Source organism: Melospiza melodia, chromosome 9, assembly GCF_035770615.1.
Source record: "Melospiza melodia melodia isolate bMelMel2 chromosome 9, bMelMel2.pri, whole genome shotgun sequence".
NCBI lineage: Eukaryota > Metazoa > Chordata > Aves > Passeriformes > Passerellidae > Melospiza > Melospiza melodia.
The window spans coordinates 29159486-29165485 of NC_086202.1; the positions used below are offsets into that span (position 1 = coordinate 29159486).

The 6000-nt window shown below is 48.0% G+C and overlaps 1 protein-coding gene across 2 annotated transcripts in view; it reads right to left on the reverse strand.

The window, feature by feature from the left end:
• RHOBTB1 (Rho related BTB domain containing 1) overlaps positions 1-4278 on the reverse strand; it is a 49252-nt gene extending 44974 nt beyond the window's left edge. The window contains exon 1 of one of the 2 annotated variants that reach the window (XM_063164032.1): positions 4115-4278. The gene's annotated coding sequence lies outside the window, so the exon portion shown is untranslated. Of the gene's footprint in view, positions 1-3807; positions 3860-4114 lie in introns of those variants that run through there. The other variant, XM_063164033.1, reaches the window with a different exon arrangement.
• Between the last annotated feature and the right edge of the window lie 1722 nt (positions 4279-6000).

Here is a 6000-nt window from a genome sequence, read left to right on the forward strand (position 1 = left end):
TAATTTGCTTATGGATTTAAATTTAAAAAAACTCAAACCACCTTAGGTGTCAGAAGCTAACACTGCTGTATCCCAGTTAACCAGCTCCTCTCTCTTAGGCAACAGACTCTGAGGAGGGATTTTTTTGGCTACCTTCAAGGTGACAAGACTCTAAAATACGAGCTGACAGCCTGATGACACATGAACTGGGAATTCTGTGTTGCTTCCCCCCTTTGGTAACAAATGAAATTAACTATAAAAGTCCTTAATTGGGTTTGGTAAATGCCTACTTTATTGTGGCTTGGTTCCCATCCAGGAGCAAGGTGGAGGTTTTCCAAGAACCAGAGGTGGGAATAACATTGATTTCACCTCAGATGCTGCCCTAAAAGCAAAGCTTGGGGGCACAAGTAGGTTTCAGAGGTTCAGGCCAACTTAAATAGCAGCAGTGAAATGCAGAGTCTTCAAATGAACAGAGCAGTGGCCCACCGGGCACTTCTCCCTTCTTATCAGGATCATTTCAGAACTGAATTTAGGACTGAAGTTAATTTCTCACAGAAGTTACAACCTTCTGTAGATACCCAGCACCAACACAAGGGAGAGAGAGAGCAAACAGAAAATGAAGTAACACTTTATTCCACCTTTGTGGAATAGACAAGCCACAAGAATTGACACTAGAGCTAGAGGGATGATGTTTATGTCCTCTAGGAGTCCTGTCCTTCCTTTTGCTACTTATCAAAGAGCATTTTAGTGGCAAAGACATATCAGTCTTCCTGAACTGCCATGTTTCATGCAGCTATTACTGTGGAGAATCTTCTCACCATCTTTTCTGCTGTGCTCACCCTTATTTCCTCCAAGGCAGGCCCACACAGCTCCCTTTGTAAGCCCTACAATAACAGCCTTAACCCACAATTAAACAGCTCCCCAAATTATTAATTATTAATTAATACTCAGGGCTCTAAAACTGTTTAAAAAGATACTTTATGTGATACTGTACCACTTGTAACTGTTTACTTGTTTCTTGAGTATTAATGGCAGATTTGAAGTTACTTGCAGCTTCTTTCAGAAAATTTCTTTTAAAAAACATCAAACTAAAAAAAGGGCATCTGGTTTATCTGATCATAAACCCAGAGCTTTCTATGTTTTTACATTACTGAGATCTCATTTGCTTTTAACAGCCTTTCTCTGCTTCACCCTCATTAAAATCTACAGACATGACCTCCAAGGATATATCAAGATCCTTCTTAATCTCAAACAGACATGCAAAGCCCTTCCACAAGCTCATTCACAATTCTTCTTCATCAGTCATTAATCATTTACATTATTCTCCTATTAAAGGCCACATTAAGACTCTCTTGCTTGCTGGGATATTTTTTAAATTGTTATGCTGTAAAATGAGACCAGTTGTTTGAAGAATGTAAGCAGACAGAAATGTAGCTAAACCTGATTTTCATCATTACTAAAGCATAAGCCTAAAAGTTCCACTTCACAGATAAAAGTTTATGGCCTTTATCCCCCTGCCCTTCAGTCTTCCACTTTCTGGTTTTGAAGACAGCTGAGTTCTTAATTAGCACTGCTCTACCCTATTACAACTCAAAATACAAACAGCTCTCATACCATGGTAGTGGAGGCAGATGTCTCTCTGTGATGATGAGCTGCGCTCAGAGGAACAGAGCAGCTGAACCTCACATGCACCTTCCTTCCCAGAGTCTGGAGGAGCCCACAGCTCAGGAGGGAGCTGCCTTGCTGCGACCCTCACCCTGTGTGCCTGCAGAGAAAGCATCAGCTCTGGCAGTGGCAGTGCCCTTCCCTCTCTCTCCCATCTCTCTGCACCCAGGCAGTACCCAGGCTAATGCTCACCCACAGCTACGAGCACGCCGTGTGTGCAGGACACAGCAAGGTCACCGTGGGCTGAGGGAAAATAAAACCTGCTGGAACACACAGTAATTCACTGAGGGATGTACTTGCATGGTGTAATTCTCCAAAGTGGGGGATTTCTTTTAAATAGGCAGGTGAGGAACAGGAACACCTGCTGCAGGTTGGCAAGTGGAGCATTTCCAGTGCAAACCAGACCCAGAAGGATCACAAGGGAGGCCAGGTGGAACACTGGGCTCCCTGGATGACTCCTTGTGGCCAAGTCACGTCTAATCTGGTTTAGAAGCCTCTTATGTGATGGACAAGACACTCCTCTTACACACTGACACTACAGAAAACTCAAGAAAACAGCCCAGTTTTTCCCTCAAATCCACCTCAGCTTCACCTTTGTGTTGTTCAGAAGCCTTAGCTGATCCAGTGTTCGCCCCACTCCTGTTTTGTTTGGTTTGTTGGGGATTTCTATTATTATTATTATTATGAAACTAACAATATTGCAGAACTTTATCCTCTCAAGTTTTTTTACAAGCTTCCTTTAACTGGCCCATCACCTCTGTGCATTGGTTTCAGTTTCTGTAACACCACAAATTCACAGTACATCTGCCCCAAGCCTCTTCAACAAACTGTAAGGGATTACATGGAAGAAAAGTGCTTTTAAGCCTTATGTTTCTGACTTGCTTAACGTGGTCTCACTTCAAACTTTTGCCTTTAAAAGTTCAAATACTGGGAGAAATTTAAGTAGAAGAAAGAGCAGAACCTTAGTTCACTGTTGTAATCTTTACTATGACACACCTCACTTGCTCTACATTACATGGTTGAACAGACAGTAGAAATGTTACTTCCCATTGATACCTAAACCAACATTTCCTTTCAACATACATTCAAACCCTAAATGTTGGACACACAGCAAATGCAAGTGTTTTGCCTTTTCTATTTCAGTTTTGGTAACTATGTTTTTTTTTTCTGGGATCTCTAAGAGAAACAGGAACTTTTTCCTGCATTGATTACACAGACAACAACATGATGAATGTGATACAAATATTTCTATTTGACTAAGTACAAATGACAACATTGGGTGTGAAGTTGACAATCAGGTTCTAAAAGAGGATGGGATATTATGACTGCCACTAGCCTTATCTTAAGAGCACCCCCAACAACTCAGTCAAACAGCTGCTAAATGAAAGTGCAAGTAACTAAAGCTCAGCTTTCCTATGCTCCCCAAATAGGGAAAAGGTTTTCCCTTTTGTCATTTCTTTTCCCCAAGAGCTACAGAAGAGTTGGGATAGTATGGCCTTCTGCTTCTCCTCAGAGGTGCTCAACAACTGTAAGCAAGGAAGGGAAAGAGCTCTTGAATGTCATTCTCATGCAAGGCTTTTTAGGGAGGCACATCCTTTTTTATAACCAGCTCCTCTTGTATCCAGCTCTCTACATGCATTTGCACTCTGTACCAATTACAAATTTCATTCTTCCTATGCACAGAACCATTAATAATTTAAGATTAAAAAGGAACCTAAGGGCAGGAATATTCCATTTTTGCTCACGAGATAGATGGTACGCTGCTAGTATGTCAACTCAAGTTATCTTTGTGCATGCTACGTTAATTCAGCAAATTGCTTTTCAAACAAAGTGCATGCAGAAAGTGCCTGGAGATTCTACACGAGAAGAAAGTTTCATTTCTATGGCAAAGGTGCCAAACCCATACCCAGAAAGTGAAATACAAACAGAATTTAGTTTTGTCCATCTAGTTTTCACAAACAGGAGTTAGCCAAGATGAACGTTGTAAAGAAGCCCTCTGCAAGAGCACGTAAAAGTCAAGCCAGGTGTAGTGATAAATACCCAGCGCCCTGCGTGCACCGTGGGAAACCAGGGAATGAGCGCACACGTCTAACGGTATGGAACGGCTCGGGAGCGATGCAGCAGGACCGCCTGACACCCGAGCGAGCCGTCAGCATTTCTGACCTTACCGCGGAAGGGAACGGGACATCGGGGCGAGGGAACGGGACATCACGGCGAGGCGGGCAGGTGCGGAGTCCGTCCTGGAGCGGGAGCTGGGGGCTGCTCCTGTCAGGAGCCGGCCCGGAACGGGGAGCGCCCGCGGCCCGCCGGTCCCAGCCCCGCGGTGCCCAGCCGCCCGCCGCTCCTTCCTCCGCCGCAGCTCCCACGGCCCCGGCCCCGCTGGGTCACCGACAGCGACCGGCGGCAGCGACCGGCGGCAGCGGCGTCTGCCCGTCCCGCGCCTGCCCCGGGGCCGCAGCGTCTCACTCACCTGAGGGCGGAGCGGGACTGCCTGGGGACAGGACACAAGTGACGCTCGGCGGGGTGCGGAGGGCGGTGCGGTGTCTCGGGTGCGGTGCCGTCCCGCCCTGCTGTGCCGTACCGTACCGTGCCGTTCTGTTCTGCGCTGCTCTCTGCCGTGCCGTGCTGTTTTGTGCCGTGCCGTTCCGTGCCGTGCCCAGCGCGGAGCGGGCGCGCGCGTCCCAGCCAACCAGCGCCGTCACGTGAGCGCGCCCCGGCACGCGGCGCTGCTGCCGCGGCCGTTGCAGCGGCGCGCGCGCGGCGGCGGCGGGAAGGGCGCGCGCCGCTCCGCTCCGCTCCGCTCTGAGGGGCCGGGGATCGCCGCGCCCCTCACGGGGCTCTGGGGCTGCCGGCGGCGGCGGCGCGCTCGCCCTTCCTGCTCTCGGGAGAGAGCGCTTCCAGGAATTGAGGGGCTGCGGAGGCAGGAAATCCTGCGGGGCCCCGTGCGGGGAGCGGCCGCAATGGCATCACCTCCGTGCGCGAGAGGGTGGGGTCCCCAGCCGCCTCCTCCCTGCTCCGTGTGAGCATCCGCACCATGAGATGTGGATCAAGGTGTGTGCGCCTCCCTGAACTGTGAATACTCCTGTGTTTAACATTGCTGACGAGTAAATCCCACCGCACTGCTCGCCTCAGATTCCCCTCACAGAACTTTCGTGCTGAATCGTAGATTAAAAAAAACGTTAAGCCTGTTTTCCGCTCAGGATGCTTTCCCTTACACTGCCCTCAGGGTGTCTGACCTCTCTATCAATAATACGCTAAGAGAAGTCTTTAAAAAGAACAATAGCGGGACACCGTAAATAATCCAGCTCCATCAGGCATTTAAAACGGTTGTAGAACGTATTGCTGAAATACTTAGGTAAATTTGACGAACGGCCCATAGCCTGGTGTTAAAGGAATTTTCTGCTTACTCAGGGTCTTGGACTCAATGTTCCACCCTGGGTCATCCTGTGCTGTTGGGGAGGATTTGGGAGGACTGTGGGGCCCAGGCACTCGGCCCTTGTGCCGGTGCTTCTCGTCGGTGATGTTTGATGGTGGTCACGGGGAGTTCCTGACAGCGCAGCCCCTCTGGAAGGGGAAGGGCTGAGACACGGGGCCTAAGGACAGCAGGAGCCGGCAGCAATGCAGGTAGAGAGGCAGGCTGGGCTGGCCGCCAAGCTGCTCTCCTATCTCAATGGCAGAGATCAGGCAGTCTGTGCAGAACTAATGAACCTAGCCCCCATATCACAAAAAAACATAAGAGAAGCAGGGTTCGTCGAATCTTCTCACTTCTTTTGATGATTTTCGTTTCATGTGCTTCCCTGTGGAGTCATGAAGGCTTGAAATATACCTGCTGTATACTGTATGAATAGTGAAATATACATGCATGCTGTATCAGGATGCTGAGCTGTGCAGCAGGGGGAACTAGCTTGTATAGAGCTCTGTGATGCCAGGGACAGACTGCTTTCAGCACATAAATCAGCTTTAGTCTACTGTCAAACACTAGCACACCCTGTGTTTTACATTTGCAAAAGAAATGTGGGAGAATGATCATAGGATTTCAGGAGCTGAGCCTTTAAAACAAATGGCACTGGAATTCTGAAGCCCTCATTAAGTGGACAGAAACTGTTAGAAACCTGGCTAAATGTAAAGTTTAGAATAAATGACTGAAAGATAATGACCTTTGTTGCATATGTGGTACCAAGCACAAAGAAAGATTGCTAGGCCATAGTTACTCCCCAGAATTGGAAGGATTGTTTTATTTGGGAAGAATTTATACAGAGTCCTGGTAACTCATATTTAGAGCCCCAACGAGGAAGCCTCCACCATGCTTCCACAGTATTTGCGTGCAGAATTGTATAGTTGTGCAATTTCACTCTG